Below are 17884 nucleotides of genomic sequence, written 5' to 3'. Positions count from 1 at the left end.
AGCATGGGAAAACTGTATAGTGCTCATTGTAAACCATGCTGCTCAAGGAAAAATAATATATTGCAGTATATGTCAAAGCAATTCAAATATACTTAAAAGACATGGTAATATATCATCATCTCTTTCCTAAATATATGCTGTATAGTGCAATATATTTTTAATATATATTTCAGAAAACATTCAAAATATATTGCAGTACATTCTTACAAGAATACAAGATATATTGTATAGATGGCAGAATTCTAAAATATATTTTGAATTTCATCAAAATATATTGCAATAAGTCTTAAAAAAAATTCTACTTTGCATTCTGTGGCATGCCCACACTGTGTCTGTAACATGCACATTTTATTAAAATGTTATCCTGGGTCTAAATTTAATTCCTTACCACACATTATATTATACTAATATAGGAAAGCAATGGAACACTTGTATATTGCAGTTTTCATTTGTTATGAATTTGTATTCATCCTTTCCTGAAGAAGTTTAACACTTTATATTATCACACACAAGTCATTATTGTTTTGGCATCAAACAACTTTGTAAATGACATTACTTCATAGTACAAGGAATTAGGAACCTAATTAAAATATGGCCGGAGCAGGGCATACTGGGACCGAGCGACTGGACTTTCTATCGGCTCCGAAGGACAAGTGGACTGTTCTGTTCCCCTTTTCGGACATTAACCCTTGAGTTATTGTTTCCCCTTGTGTGTACCACCATCCTGTGTGTTTAATAATTCAGTTGCTTTAATATGCTTTTATATTAAGTTTCTATGTAGTAATGTGCAAGTTTAAGTTCTTTCATTTCCCATCAGCAAAACCAGCTACGTGCAGTTTTGCATAGCCTAACACGACTCAAAGTCACAGATAGGTGTCTGAGCTGAACGCCAAAAGGCAGGAGACTAGCAGAGATAGTGTGAGATGGGAGAGGGGAACTGAAAGACAAGATGGATGTGCCCTGCTATGTACAACATGGCATGCAACGCGTCATGGAAAGAGTACAACCTCCCCCTTTTCCCCACAGAGGGAGTGTGCAATGACAGAGTGGAAACCCCTATCACTGGACAAGAAGTAAGACAAATGGGAGTGGAATCATCAGTGGCTTATGAAGGTATAAATATCAAATCTTGTAAAGTTTGTGAGTCTTTTCATCCCTTTTGAACCGACTCCTTGGATATCTGTGTTTTCCGATACAAAAAATATGCATTGAGCTGTACTCAGTTTGTAACTTGTGCTTATATAATTATATTGGAGGTATACCTTTCTTTTATATAAAGTGTTTTTGAATCAAAAAACATTTGTCAGCTTATTTTTCCACTACATAATTGGTGCCGAAAGCCAGGACTCGATGTTTTACGATGTGTGGTTTCAGAGATTCATCGGCTCTGTAATTGTGATTCTCATCGGGTGAGTCAATTTCTGAATTACCACACATAACAGTTACAGGGAAGTGAAAAGGCAAAGCATTTAGTGAGTCGAGTGTGCTCCGGGGAAAATCTCCCAGCGGGGAGAATCCACTTTTGGGAAAGAAAGTCAAATCGTGATTTTCTGAGTGTAAGTGAATTCCAGGAGTCCACGAACAAAAACAAATATTAGAACTGAACCAGTGGAAAATAGTAACACATTGTAAATCCTGGTGTGGAGCCAGGTGACGTTAAAATCTCAACCATAAGACCCGCTAAGGCAAACTGAATTAAAATCCTGGTACGTGCTACCGGCAGACCGGGTAAGCTTTTGCAATCCAGACGCATCCCCCGACTAAGATGAGCTTTGGTCGCTGAAAGCAAGGCACTTCAGAGCACTTAACAAGGAAAAACAGTCAAATTAACATGGCGAGAGAGGGTAAGATGAATGCATTAAGCAGCTGTTGTGTGTGCATTGGGCCATTCTTATAAGTTGAACCCTTCATAGTTATTTTACACACAACACACACACCCATTAAACTCCTGCTGGACGAGCAGATCAAAGGTGTATCTGCCGAACAACTGGGCCACTGGATAGCAGACCTCCTGCACCACAATGTGGACACACTTAAGAATGGTAAACTCATGATTGTGGACATGCTCCTCACTGATGGGAAGCTACATGAATGCACATACCAGCCTGATGAACCAGATATCGTGTTTGACCAACAGAAACTGAGCCAGGTCCCCTGGTACATTGATGGTTCCAGGTATTGGCTGGATGGGCATTTCAAAACAGGCTTTGTGGCTTACCAGCCAGGCTCTAATGAATGCCATGCGTTCCACCTCCCTGGGGATCAATCAGCACATGTTGCTGAATTCACAGCCCTCATAGCCATCCTACAAAACACAACGGGGCCCGTATGCATTTAGACTGATAGTCATTACGTATTTGGCACAGTACATGATTATATTGCACAATGGGCCCAACGGGGTTTGTGACATCATCAGGTGAGCCCATCAAACACCATACACTTGTCCAGGCAATATGGGACTTGGCACAGACACGTTCTGAGCTTTCGGTCATTAAAGTCAAGGCCGATCAAACCTCCAACCCCACCATACATAAACAACACAATCAGACAGTTGATAAGGCTGCAAAACAAGGCGCCATACCGGATCTCCATGGAAAACCCCGGTAGCAGCTCTTGACATAAGTACAGCCATGCCACCTGACCTCAAAAGGAGCTATGGACACCGGAAGGTGAACTAATACACCCTGTTAAGAAGGACTCCCTCGTTTGGGTCTCCCAGGGTCTCGGAATACACTTGGGTGGTTCCACCCTCACTGCAACACCCTCTCACACAACTGTATCATGAATACTATTATGGAGGGGTGTGACAGAAATACAATGATTCTTGGTTGTAAATCTCCCTCCCGACCTGTGAGGGTGTTAAGCAGCGAGAACAGAGTTCTTTGGACGGGCTGGTCTGACAGTTCTTTCCCAGGGTCAGGAAGTCGGCCAGTCTGGATGAAGGCGAGACTCCAATGCAAGAACGCATTGACCCGGAAATGGACAAAAATTCAAAGGGCATAATAATAGGAGCATGCTATAGACCGCCAAATTCAGACGGCAAGCAAAATAATCTGTTATACAATGACATTAAAAATGCGTGTAGAAAAGGAAAAGCCATACTAATGGGGGATTTCAACTTACCCCATATAAAATGGGAAAACCCGGTGGGGAGCACAACGGACGAAATTGAAATGGTGGAAATGACAAATGACTGCTTCCTAACGCAATTTGTCAAGGCACCGACAAGAAGGGAGGCATGCCTTGATTTAGTCTTTTCAAATAACGAAGACAGAATAACTAAAACAGAGGTCATTGCCAAACTCAGACCACAACATGGTCTCATTTGAAGTGATTTTTAGAACCCAAAAAGTAATGAATAAAGCTAAAGTTTACAATTTTAGAAAAGCAAACTATGAAGGTATGAAAAAGAGACTAAAGCCCACCGCACACAGCCCCACTCAAGCCGTCCCGACTCATCTCATCTCATCTCAACTGGCCATACAGAGTTTGGATGAATTGTATCAGTGTACGTGCACTTAAAACCAAGATTATGCAGATTTCAGTCGGGATGTCTTCAGATTTGAAGATTGAACATGTTGAATGTTTTTCAGACGCAGTTTCGTTCAGATGTGATCAGTCTGTCTGTGTGCGGCGGTTGCTGACCAAGACTGACTGAGACCAATTTGTCATAAGGGTGTCAACCAATGGTGAAGCAGGTTTAAGTGACGTAGCTTGTCATGTAACTTACTATCGACAGCTTTAGTTCCACAGGTAAAAATACATTAGTCTTGAATTGCTCAGAGTGTCCCAAATTCAAAAATACCAGATATGTGCACATTTGAATATTTTTTTTAGGTGTTTACTAATCAAAGGTAAATTATCAATTTACCTTTTTATTATCAATCTACTGGCAGCCTATATTTTCTTACTGCGCTAAACAGAAGTAACCTGTGGGTCGATCTCCAGTAAGTCACAAATCACAAGCCCCTAGATCCACACGCTGAGAAAAAAACGCCAAAAAATCAACAGGTTGGATTTTATTTACCACAGGCTAAAGTGTAGTAGACAAGCTATACAAATAGTCAAACACTGCCTGATATGTTTGCACGGTGTAAATGGTAAATTAATTAATAGACTAAGTGCTTCTTTTGGTTGCCTTGCGGCGCTGGCTCCACCGTCTAATCAGCATACAATTCCATGCATAATATGAGGGTCGCTATGTTGAGCTAAGTTAATACAAAAATGTGTACAGGGCAGTATTAATTACATTTGCATACATAGTAATCACCAGGATCTAGTTGTGGTCCGTCTAATTCAGTCTTAGCAGTGTGCGACACCCAGTTGGGAAAAACTCAATTGTGACGTCAAACCAAAACTGAGCACAACTAATCGCAGAATCTGTGCAAACTCAGGTGAGATGAGTCCGGACGGCTTGAGTCGGGCTGTGTGCGACGGGCTTAACAGAAGAAGATTGGAGTAAAATAGAGAAAACATCCACAGAAAAAGGATGGCTGTTTTTTTTTAAAAATGTAGTACTACAGGCGCAAAACAATTACATCCCAAAAGTAGACAAATCTAAATCTAAAACAAAATGGCCAAAATAGTTTCATAGATCAATTAAAAAAGGCACTTTACAGAGTGTTTAAAAGGGACCAAAAACAAAGTACACAGAAAGAGTACTTGGAACTGCAAACGTAAGTCAAAAAGGAAGTTAGAAAGGCCAAGAGAGAGATAGAAATGAACATTGCTAAGGGGGCTAAAACCAATTCCAAAATGTTTTTCCAATATTATAACAGCAAGAGAGCATTCAAAGAGGAGGTTAAATGTCTAAGAGATACAAATGGCAAAATCATAGACGAAGAAAAAAAATAGCAAATATATTAAATTATTACTTTTCACAAGTTTTTATAAAGGAGGATACAGACAACATACCCCACATGTCGACTTGTTCCTATCTAGTTTTAATTAACTTTAGCATAACAGAGGCAGAAGTGTTAAAGGGACTAGGAGCTCTTAAAATAAACAAATCCCCTGGGCCGGATGAGATCCTCCCCATAGTACTCAACTATTAAAAAAGTTATTTACAAGCCGCTAACCAAGATCATGCAACAATCTCTTGACACAGGGTTTGTACCAACAGACTGGAGAATTGCAAACATAATACCGATCCACAAAAAGGGAGACAAAACCGAACCAGGTAACTACAGACCAATAAGCCTGACTTCTATTATATGGAAACTTATGGAAACTATAATAAGATCCAAAATGGAAAATTAACTGTATGGTAACTTTATCCTGGGAGACAGTCAGCATGGTTTTAGGAAAGGGAGATTGTGTCTAACTAACCTGCTTGATTTTTTTGAGGATGCAACATCAATAATGGATAATTGCAAAGCATATGACATGGTTTATTTAGATTTCCAGAAAGCTTTTGACAAAGTCCCACATAAATGATTAATTCTCAAACTGAACGCAGTAGGGATTCAAGGAAATGCATGCACATGGATTAGGGAGTGGTTAACATGTAGAAAACAGAAAGTACTGATTAGAGGAGAAGCCTCAAAATGGAGCGACGTAACCAGTGGTGTACCACAGGGATCAGTATTAGGTCCTCTGCTATTCCTAATCTACATTAATGATTTAGATTCTGGTATAGTAAGCAAGCTTGTTAAATTTGCAGACGACACAAAAATAGGAGGAGTGGCAAACACTGTTGCAGCAGCAAAGGTCATTCAAAATGATCTAGACAGCATTCAGAACTGGGCAGACACATGGCAAATGACATTTAATAGAGAAAAGTATAAGGTACTGCACGCAGGCAATAAAAATGTGCATTATAAATATCATATGGGAGATACTGAAATTGAAGAAGAAATCTATGAAAAAGACCTAGGAATTTATGTTAATTTATGTCTTCATCCAGACAATGTGGGAAGCTATAAAAAAAAGGCCAACAAGATGCTTAGATATATTGTGAAAAGTGTTGAATTTAAATCAAGGGAAGTCTGGAATCTACCACACTCTCTCCCTCCTCCTCAGCTAAGAACGTCAGAGTCACCCTTTACCCCTGCCTCTCTTTTTCCCAGCACATCTCCACTCTGGCACGCACTTGCCGATTCTTCCTGAGCAACATATGAAGAATCCGACCCTTCCTCGCCAACTACGCCACCCAGCTCCTGGTCCAGGCCCTGGTACTCTCCCACCTAGCCTACTGCAACTCCCTCCTGGCTGGCCTCCCTGTGTCCGCCACCCGTCCGCTCTAGCTCATCCAGAACTCCGCTGCTTGCCTGGTGTTCTCTCTGCCTCGCTTCTCCCATGCAACTCCACTGCTCCGCTCACTCCACTGACTCCCAATCACCGCTCACATCCAGTTCAAGACTCTTGTACTAGCCTACAGATGCCTTGACCAGACTGCACCAAGCTACCTCCAGACCCTCATCTCTCCCTACACCCCCACTCAACCTCTCCGCTCATCCTGCTCTAGAAGACTGGCTCTACCTCTTCTACGCTCCCCTGCCTCCAGAGCCCGCTCCTTCTCCACCCTCGCCCCGCAGTGGTGGAATGACCTTCCTACAGATGTCAGGACTGCCCAGTCCCTGACCACCTTCCGGCACCTCCTCAAGACTCACCTCTTCAGACAGCACTTGTAGAACTCTTCTTTTTTTCCTATGGACACTCTTCCTTAAATGCGCTTTACTTGCTCTTATCTGCCCCCTATTTTTTACTGCATTTAATCCTTTACTTTAGAGTACTGTAATCTGTCAAGTGTTATTTAATCTGTAGTATTTTGTATTTAATTATATCCTGATGTAACTATCACTGACACTGTTATCTGCTCCGTTACTGAATCGTATTTTGTCATACTTGTACTTGCTAGAACCAAAGTCATTGTATTTATCTTGCTCTTAACCCTTTGTGGTTGCAATTATTCCTATCAGGTCCAATGTCGGACCCTGTCCGACATCATCAAAAAGATGCAAAAAACAGGGTTTTAGTCGTTTTTTCTACGGAAAAAGCCGAGAAAACCATTCAATGGCCGAAATAAATAAATAAAAAAGGGCGTATCTCATAAATAGTCATACTTGCCCCTGGCATCAGATAGGGGCGGTCATAAGGAAACAAGCTGGATGGTACTGCATCAGCACTCAGAGAATATCACGGACATTTGCAGAGCTTTTTTGAGATGTTATAGTAATAAAATAATGACTTGGATCGCATTATTGAGGCGTTTTGTGATAAAACGAGTGATCAGGAGATGATTGATCGGTATGTATGACTATTATTATTATTATTATTTATTTCTTAGCATATGTGAAAGCTATAGTGAACGAAAGGGTGGGGCGGGGCTGGAGATACCTAGTGAGTGCTTTGTTGATATGCAGGGCTTTTTAAACCCGTTTGACTGTGGAAAAAAATACTTTTAAACAGCGCGTCTAAAATTAACTGCGCGTGTGAAAATAAATTGGACCTGACGCGCCTGACTTAATAAATTGACTGCAAAGGGTTAATTGTATTATTACTTGTACTGTGATTCTTGATATGTATTTTTGTTTACGACTGTAAGTCGCCCTGGACAAGGGCGTCTGCTAAGAAATAAATAATAATAATAATAATAATAATAATAATAATAATAATAATAATAATAATAATAATAATAATAAAGTAATGTTAAAACTTTACAATGCATTAGTAAGACCTCACCTAGAATATTGTGTGCAGTTCTGGTCACGTTGTTACAAAAAGGATATTGCTGCTCTAGAAAGAGTGCAAAAAAGAGCGACCAGAATTATCCTGGGTTTAAAAAGCAAGTCGTATGCAGACAGGCTAAAAGTATTGAATCTATTTAGTCTTGAACAAAGAAGACTATGCGGTGATCTGATTCAAGCATTGAATCTAAAAGGTATTGACAATGTCGACCCAGGGGACTTTTTCGACCTGAAAAAAGAAACAAGGACCAGAGGTCACAAATGGAGATTACATAAAGGGGCATTCAGAACAGAAATAGGAGGTACTTTTTTACACAGAGAATTGTGAGGGTCTGGAACCAACTCCCCAGTAATGTTGTTGCAGCTGACACCCTGGGATCCTCCAAGAAGCTGCCTGATGAGATTCTGGGATCAATAAGCTACCAACAACCAAACAAGCAAGATGGGTCTTATGGCCTCTTCTCGTTTGTAAACTTTCTTATGTTCTTATGTTCTTAAGGTAAACTATGTGGCAGCCGCAGATTGGGGAGGCGGTTGCACTCATTTACCAAGGGTTCATGTGTGACGGCATAAAAGGGGACAGACAACACTTCACCACTGTCACAAAATAAACGTGTATCACTGTGGTGGAGTGTCCCGCCCCTATTTATTATTATTTGTATTTTTGTTTGTGGCGTGGATAAAAGCGCTGCGTCTTTTGTTATTGTTATTTATAATTTAAAGCCTGTGAGGATGCGTGGCTGATCAGCTACTGATTATTTAACTAGCTGACAGTCACGCATCCTTACCAAACGCATGCAGACTGTGGCCGAGGGGTAATAAGATAATTAACAGCTAGTTAACCCCTCGGCCAGAGTATAAGAACCTGCAGCTGTCAGTGCTGTGGGGTTGGGTGTACATAGAGGAGGTACGGGGAGACAGAGAGGAGACAGAATTTAAAATAACAATTGCTAAAACGTGCTAGATTAGCCAGCACGACACTTACTTGTTTGTCTGTCTGGTTTGTTTGTCCTTTGTCCCTTTTTGTTTAGTGTTTTGTTATTGTTTAAATCTTTTGTTTTTGGTTTGTTTATTTAATAAAACACGTTGAGTGCCGTAGCATTCGGCTTCACCCGCCCATCCATTGTTTTGGTTCAGTTACTCCTGGTCCGTGACGTCACCACACCTCACAACTGCAAGCCATCCTGCCACAATCACCCACCACGAACACTACTGCACGCACCCAGGACTGGTGACCTTGTTTGTATTATTGTGGGGTGGATATTATTGTTTATTATTTGGGACTGCAATCCCCTTGTTATTTACCCCGTACAGAACACATTGCTGTGTATTGACAGGGGATTATTGTTTGGTCGCCAGACCTGGAAACCATTAATAAAATCCTTTCCAAACTGGATTACAATCATCTCTGTCTGTTTAATTCACACACTGCATCACTCCTGCACCTGCATCCACTCAGCTACTTTGTCACAGGGGGTTAATGCTACTTTGGCTCAGCTGCAACACCACTTCTGGTGGCCTAACATGCATACTAATGTGGTGAATGTCTGTAACCTTTGTTTGATTTGTGCTCAAGTTAACTCTGGCCATCCTGTCTAGACCAGCCCCCCCTCGTGGCTCTTGGGACAGGTTACAAATTGACTTCATTGTACCGTTACCAATGGACCAATTTACAAAATGGCCTGAATTCTTTCCAACCAGAAACAACACTGCACTGACGGTGGCGTGTATCCTATGGGAAAAATTGATACCCATATGGGGGACGCCCCTGGAGATCAATTCTGACCAGGGACTGCACTTTACTGGAAAAGTGTTTAAAGCATTGTGCAAAATGCTAGACATAAAACAAAAATGTCATGTCTCCTACCATCCGTCGGGCTCAGGGATGGTGAAACGCATGTACCAGACAATAAAAGAAAGCATGACAAAAACAATGCTACAAAAGGAAATAATTGGCCTCAAACCATTCCAGTAATTTTAGGCCAAAATATAGGCCACACCCTCTGGATCAACAGGGATCAGCCCACATGAAATGACGACAGGAAGAATAATGAGGCTGCCAATAGATCCTAATACGATTGACCTGGTAGGCGCCCAAATAAAACAAAACCAAACTGAGTACTTGACACAGGTGCAGAACAGATTAGCACAGCTCAAAATCGAAGCTGGTATTCAACAAAAATTGATACAAGCTGAAAATGACTGCAAATATGCAACAATTAAAGAATCTGAAATTAACATAGGCGATAGCATAATGACCAGGGTATTTGTACCAAAGAGACCCCTCACCCCAAAAATGGCATGGTCCATATACGGTAACTGACAAGGTCAATGTGTGTGAAGGAGTCATTATCAGAAAAAAAATGGTATCACATTTCACAAGTGAAAGTTATAAAACACTGCATTACAGTATATACTACACTTGATCTCTCTCTCTCTCCACAGAATAACGGAAGCCAGATGGGTCCCTCCTTCGACCATGGTGAAGAAGACACAGTACATTAAACAAGGACAATATGTACAACTGCAGTTCAAATGTGCACTGGGACTACAGGCACGGCGAAAGGACTGTAAAGTGTTTGGCTCTAATAAAATGTGGAAACTCCCCAATCAAAATAGACGGCTCAAAATTCGGAAAAATTTACTTTACAGTGCCCCCAGCCAAAAGGCTTTGTACTTGCGTCCTGTGGCTGGAGTCGTGGAGACCAATATGAAACCCTGAGCACATCTTTCAATGGAGAAAAGGAGAACAAGAGAATAATAACAGTCACCTTATACTAAATGAATAAAGCATGAACTTTGACCAAGAGACTGTAGCCTCACAATAAAACAATATTCAGATAATGCAATGAGAGGGAAATTGGGTGCCTCCACAATTGTAAACAATGACACTAAACAGTATACCCAACAATGTTTGGAGTTAGAGGTAGGGCTGTGGTCCAATAATGATGCTCCCAAATTTTTTATGGTCAGAACAGTATGAAGGTACGAGGAGAGACAATGCCAGCCACCAAAAGAATGGTTGGATAACATCTATATCTTGAAAAATAATTAAACATTTTATGTATAGGAATAACTATAACATGAACAGTCAAAATTGTATTTGGAAATCAATTCGAAATATAACATTGACCTCCTGCATAAATGACCAACCAAGGGAGTGCCCAAAAATGCACCCCCTACCGGAGGAAGACATCATTATTGGTCCAGAGTGTAAAACTGTTTTGAATAATGTAAATATGGTATTAACACATGTTATGTTTAATTTATTATTATTATTATTATTATTTATTTATTTATTTATTTATTTATTTATTTATTTATTTATTTATTAGCAGACACCCTTATCCAGGGCGACTTACAATTGTTACAAGATATCACATTATTTTTACAGACATATTTAATCTTACTTATCCTTCTGTTATGTTTGATCAGCATTGCAAGCCACATACCAATATAAGACAATGGTTACAATTATGAATTACAAAGAAAGGATAGTAGTATGATGCACAAAGTATGCTGTTATGAAACTAGTAATGAAGTTCTCCTGGCTCTAATTATTAATAAATGCCAGCTGCCTGTGGTAGTGTGAAAACCTTTTTGTTTGTGTATGTGAATCATTGTTTTGTTTATCGGTAAATGGCTTAGCCGTCCGATAGTAGTTAGGACTGTAAACAAAGTTCAGTTAGTACTCCATGTGGGATTTAAGTTTTTGTTTTGTTTTTTCATTTTCTTTCTGTAAATAATAAAATTGTGTGCAAGTGCTTAAAAGCTTCAATTTCTGTGTTTGGGTCTGCATCAAAAGGGCAAACGAACCTGAAATCTTTCACTATATATATATATTATTTTATTATTATTTATTTCTTAGCAGATGCTCTTATCCAGGGCGACTTACAATTGTTACAAGATATCACATTATTTTTTACATACAATTACCCATTTATACAGTTGGGTTTTTACTGGAGCAATTTAGGTAAAGTACCTTGCTCAAGGGTACAGCAGCAGTGTCCCCCCTACCTGGGATTGAACCCATGACCCTCCAGTCAAGAGTCCAGAGCCCTAACCACTACTCCATATATATTAGTGATGATGTGACCCCAAGGTGTAGTAGGTCTTGTAGTAAAACAACACTCTTGGTGGTCTTTATTTTTTTTTTAAATTCGCTATAACAAAACAAACAAACAAAAACAAAAGCCTAACTCCGGCAAAGAGTGCTAACTTAACTTTTGTAAGGTGGCCCTGTCTAACCACGGGATGGCTAGCCATTTACCCGTAACAAAACAAATGTTAAACAAAAGTTTTTCAAGAACGCGTTTGCTCTCTTTAGTTTCTCTCTGCAATTCCACGCATGCACCCTCCTTCCATACACCTCTCAGAGACGGTTTGAACCTGTCACTTTTTAAAGGGCTCGTAGTTACTTGATTTAAGTCCACCTGCCAACAATAAATCAATTAACTGTGCCAATAAGCCAAACCTTGTGGCCTGCTGGGCAATGTAGTTTCTTCCTGACTCCCTTGTAGTCAGGCCAAGACCTCTAGTGGTTGTACAGTGAAATCACAGGGCATAAAGCTCTTTCCATCATCAAGCTTATATAGTTCCCTTGAATGACTTCATTACTATATATATATATATATATATATATATATATATAGGGTGATGCCTTATATATATATATATATATATATATATATATATATATATATATATATATATATATATATATATATAAGGCATCACCCTATAGAATTAAAGACTGTTGCTTCATAAAGTCAAATGAAACATGCTGAATAATGTAATAATGTTACATTAACATATTGTAGAGACACGTGGGAAATGAAGCAGGCTCACACAGATATTGCAGGTTCACAAATTCAACGGTTTATTGCAGTCAGGCATTCTATACTCAGCAAGTAAAGCATGCTGCTTTAAAGCGAGTATTATTATTATTATTTGTTTATTTAGCAGACGCCTTTATCCAAGGCGACTTACAGAGACTAGGGTGTGTGAACTATGCATCAGCCACAGAGTCACTTACAATTACGTCTCACCTGAAAGACGGAGCACAAGGGGGTTAAGTTACTTGCTCAGGGTCACACAATGAGTCAGTGGCTGAGGTGGGATTTGAACCGGGGACCTCCTGATTACAAGCCCTTTTCTTTAACCACTGGACCACACAGCCTCCTACAACAACAACAGTTGAGTAACGTAGGGTTACACAGACTGTAAAACAAAAGTAAAGCACACTGTCGGCCATGTGCCATACCAACTATATCACACTGGCTCACAAGCTCTCTAATCCCCGATCTCCTTCCCGCCAATGCCCTCCCTTACAGCCCTCGTCCAATCCACACACCCCCAGCACATCATCCACCAATCCCAAGCATGCATGATCAGCCCCACCTCCCATCCCTAGTCCTGCAAAAGTGTCAATAACATTTTTCAATGCAATGGGGGGACCCTCCGTTCTGCAAGCTGAGCTCATGATAGGTGGAAATTCTCTCGTTTCTGGCGTCACTGAACACCTGCAGTAGCACTAACTTGGCTCTGAGCCAAAGAACATTCTAGACCTCAGCGAACACACAATTATGTCCTGTTGTAGTAAAGCAGACCCCTGGATCATTAGAATATTGAATTACATACTGCTTTGCAGTTTTCCAAATACTTAATGAAAAACTGACATTTTGAAATGTAACATGAAATACTGTACTATTATTATGGCTTTCGGTAGACTTTTGCTATATCATTTTGTAGTTTCTTTGATTACATGATGTTAAATAAAAGATCTACAAGATACAGAAAATAGTTATAATTAAGAGCAGTAGTACAATACGGCACAATATGGGGCAGTTCAGTGCAAGTACAAGAAGATGCAAGTACTGGTACAATTGGGTGCCATCCAGTCCAGTATAGTCTGGAGTTGTGAGGTTTACAGATGCTGTCTGAACAGGTGTGTCTTGAGGAGGCAGTCAGGGAGTGGGCAGTCCTGATATATGTGGGTAGGTTGTTCCACCACTGAGAGGCAAGGGTGGAGAAGGAGCAGGCTCTGGAAGCAGGGGAGCAGAAGGGGGGGGGGGGGGGTACAGCTAATCTGCTGGTGTTGGAGGAGCTATAAATAATAGTCTGGAGATAGGAGGGAGCAGAAAGGTTGAGGCAACAATAGGCGAGTACAAGAGTTTTGAATTGGATGCAAGCAGTGATAGGGAGCCAGTGGAGGGAGCGGAGCTTTGGAGTTTTGGATGAGCTATAGCGGATGGATAGCAGAGGCAGGGAGGCTGGCCAGGAGGGAGTTGCAGTAGTCAAGGCGGGACAGTACCAGGGCCTGGACTAGGAGCTGCATGGAGTAGTTAGTGAGGAAGGGGCAAATTCTGGATATGTTGCTGAGGAAAAAGCGACAGGAGTGTGTCAGAGTAGAGATGTGCTGAGAGTAGGAGAGGGAGGGGTCGAGGGTGATACCGAGGTTCTTGGTGGATGAAGAGGGAGAGAGGGTGGTGGATTCAAGAGGAATAGCGATACAGAGATCAGCGGTGGGGGAAAAAGAGGAGAAAGAAAAGGAGGTCTCATATGGAGAGGTTGAGTTTGAGATAATGCAAGTGCATCCAGGAGGAGATGGCCGAGAGACAGGTAGAGATACGGGAGATGTCAGAGTCAGAGGGGGGAAAGGAGAGGAAGATCTGGGCATCATCAGCGTAGAAATGATATGAGAAGCCATGACAGGAGATAAGGGGACCCAGTGAGCGGGTATAGAGAGAAAACAGGAGTCCCAGGACTGAGCCTTGGAGGACACCTGTTGAAAGAGAGCAAAAGGCAGAGGGTGAGCCATGCCAGGACACTTGTAGAGGTAGGAGGAGAACCAGGCAAGAGCAGTGCTGGAGAGTCACAGGTCAGCGAGGGAGGACAGGAGAATAGAGTGATCGACTGTGTCAAAGGCAGGAGACAGGTTGAGTAGAATTAGGACAGAGGAGAGGGAGGCGGCACGGGCAGAGAGTAGAGAGTTGGTGACTGAGAGAAGGCCTGTTTGAAGGCAGGGGGGAAACAGCCAGAGAGCAGAGAGGTGTTGAGAAGAGAGAAAGTGAAAGGGAGTAAAGCAGGGGTAACAGCCTGGAAAAGGTTAGTGGGGAGGGGGTCCAGAGCACACATGGTGGGTTTATGGCTCTGGATCAGGGTGAAAAAGTCCAAGAGGGGCAAGAAGGAGAAGGGCAGTAGGTTAGTAGGGGTTGCAGAGGGTGATGGGGGTGTGAGTGAGCAGAGGACAGGGGGTGGGTGGGGAAGGAGGCGAGGTATTGAAGAGTTTGCGGATGTCTATGATTTTGGAGAAGGAGGCAAAATCGTCAGCTGAGATAGAGGAAGGTGGAAGAGGGGGGAGGGAGAAGAAGGTGGAGAACAGTTTACAGGGATTGTTAGTAAAAGACTGAATGATAGAGTGGAAGTAGGAGCGTTTGGCAGAAGTGAGTGTAGCACGGAGGGCAGCCAGGGCTGGGGCGGACAGGTCGAGAGGTAAAGGGGCAAAGGGAATCGAGGCGGGAGGTGAGGGAGGAGAAGAGGATGGATGTAGCAGAGTCTATAGTTGGGAGAATGAGTCGATAGAAGGGAGGTGCGAGAGAGCAGCAGAGAAGAGAGGGGGAGAGAGAACAGAGGTTTCGACGGAAGGTGATTGAGGGGATCAGAGGAGTAGGAAGGGATGGGAGCGTCAGAGAGAAGGAGATAAAGAAGTGATCAGAGATATCAAGAGGAGTGACCGAGAGGGCGGGGGGAGCAGTTCCTGGTGAAGATGAGGTCCAGTTGATGGCCAGTTTTGTGAGTAGGGAGAGACAGAAGTAGTAGTTATCAAGGGAGATCCAGGTTTCAGTGAGAGCAAAGAGAGAGGTGAGAGGCAAAGGCAGAGATGAAGTTAGCTTAGTTGGAAGACGAGCAGCAGTTCCAGAGGGCACCAGAGAGAGCAAGGTGGGGGGGGAGGGGGAGGGGGGTGAGCAGAGGAGAAGGGGAGAGGCAGGGAGATCAGGTTAAAGGAGTTAGATTTGCAGCGGCAGGGAGAAGCCAGAGGAGGGGAACGAGAGGAAAGGATTACAGGGATATGAAAGTCAGTCATTGTAGGGAGCTGAAGAGGAAAGGAAGTATAAATGGATGTGGGAGAGGGTGGTGCTGAGAGGGAGGCGAAAACAGATAGGTACAGAAAGAGCAAGAGTCTTAAATAATAAAAAGAAAAGAAAAACATGTATGCAAACCTGGTCTGGAGTTAGAGCCTTCACATTTGTAGTTTGGATAGAAAACTTTGCAGCCATCCACGTTGACCTGTCCTCGTTTGGACTACCACAGTTTAGACTACTGGCCCTTTGGTGAGAAGGCCCTTCAGTGAGCCCTAGCACTTATACACATACAAACAAGCATCTGGCTTCATATTCCAACGAATACTGTTAAGTATATATGCACTGTAATGTAATGCTAAGGATCTTAAGTTGGGCTTCTGTTTTTCGGTTTAATTAATTTCATTTTTCGGTGCTTATTTTTAGCTATTTTCGAGTTTTATGTAAATCTTTTTTTTTCAGGGCTTTCGCTTTGTATATACTGTATGAAATTACTGTTTTCGATTACTTTCCAAAATGCTTGTGTGTTTTTTTTCTGCCACAATAGTAGTAACTCGACAGTACTTGCACACTTAATTGTACCTTCTTTCCTTTGCTGTCTTCCAAAACAAAATCCTTATGGTCATGGGCAAATTCTTCTTGGGTTTTTGCGTGTCATTTTTTTACATTTCGCCATGATTTGTAATTCTGTTTTAAATTCTCACTATCTCTGTAATATAGCTTTAAATCCTGTGAACAAGCATTCTACTGTAATTGTAATCTCATTTTAAATCTCGCAAGTGGAGTTTCCAATAGAAATGTAGAATTTGCTGCCACTCAGTAGTGGGGTGGGTTTAAAATATTCAGAACAAATCAATGATAGGTACGAATCAGGAAAGAGGCACATTACCCAACTGCACAGAAAGATTTTGTAGTAGGTTTTATGTATTTATTTATTTATATTTTAAATGGGAAAGGGATTAAGTCAGTATGAATTGAGTAATCATTTCCAGTGTTTTTTCTGGTAGTTATTCAGTTAAAACCGAAAATCAGAAGCCCTAATCTTAAAGTTATGTCAGTATTTTTAGTGATCACGCGACCCCCCAACAATAGCCTTTTTGGGTCAGGACCTCCAGTTTGAGAAACGCTAATCTAGTAAATGGATAACTAAGACTAAATCGACATGTGGTTTTATTTTAAACTGAAGACCTGCCATAGTTAATGGTATCACATTACACATTAGATCACAAATAGTCCTCATGGGTAACTCCAAAAACTGTAAATTCTCTCTTGTGTCATACTTCCTTCTAACATTGAAACAGCTTTAGAGTTTCACTGCTGACTGAATCTGTGGACTGTTTGTTTGGAAAGAATGTATCCCAAGTTGCTGGATAAATAGAGGATGCACACTTTGTCAAACACTGACAGGGTGTAGTCGTGGCAGGGTCAGATGCAAGTTTGGAAATATACATAAACAAAATACCTGCTTTCTTACAAAACAACCCCTTATGTTTCAGTTTTTGTTTAACTATGTTACAATGTTTCCATGACTTAAACATAACCTGATTAAATCTGTAAAAAAAACCTGTAAAACTCTTTCATTTCTGGTTTACAATTAAAATTAGATAAACCGACTATAAATATAGTTGACTATAAAAAGGAAGGAACAGGGACCAGGAAGAGAGAGAAGTGTTTTGGGAAGAAGCACACAACGCATCTGGAAGAATAGCGAGGAGACAGCAGCACGGAGAACACTCTTGGGAGCAGTCGACTGCAGGAACAAAGGAAAGAGTTTGGAGTTTTGGGACTTTGTTGCAGCGGGACTTGGTTGGGATATTTTTTGTACGGATTTTTGTTTCTTTGGATTTTGTGTTTTTTTGGGATTTTGTTTTATTATCACCTGCCACTGTTGGACTGTGTTCGAGCCACCTTTTTGTGGTAATGGGTTGGTGTCTGGTTGGCACTTCTTGGACAATCCATTCCCCGGTAGAGTCAAGGTCGTGGTCCTGGGAGACTGCCAAGGGTCTGAGGGCGAGAAGAGACAACATTATTTAATTTGCACTTTAATAATTTCCAGAATTGCTTTTTTATATTTTTGTACTTCCCTACGCTGAGCGATCTGTCAGGACACGTTCA

The 17884-nt window shown here is 41.4% G+C and overlaps 1 protein-coding gene across 1 annotated transcript in view; it reads right to left on the bottom strand.

Annotated features, from left to right (window-relative positions):
* The window catches only part of LOC117394468 (collagen alpha-1(XV) chain-like), a 145619-nt gene extending 127952 nt beyond the window's left edge, over positions 1–17667 (bottom strand). Inside the window, exon 1 of the mRNA XM_059014358.1 lies at positions 17649–17667. The gene's annotated coding sequence lies outside the window, so the exon portion shown is untranslated. The remainder of the gene's footprint in view (positions 1–17648) is intronic.
* Between the last annotated feature and the right edge of the window lie 217 nt (positions 17668–17884).

This window comes from Acipenser ruthenus, chromosome 3, assembly GCF_902713425.1.
Source record: "Acipenser ruthenus chromosome 3, fAciRut3.2 maternal haplotype, whole genome shotgun sequence".
Taxonomy (NCBI): domain Eukaryota; kingdom Metazoa; phylum Chordata; class Actinopteri; order Acipenseriformes; family Acipenseridae; genus Acipenser; species Acipenser ruthenus.
The sequence above is the reverse complement of the archived record's forward strand: the minus strand, read 5'-3'. Positions and strand labels throughout refer to the sequence as shown.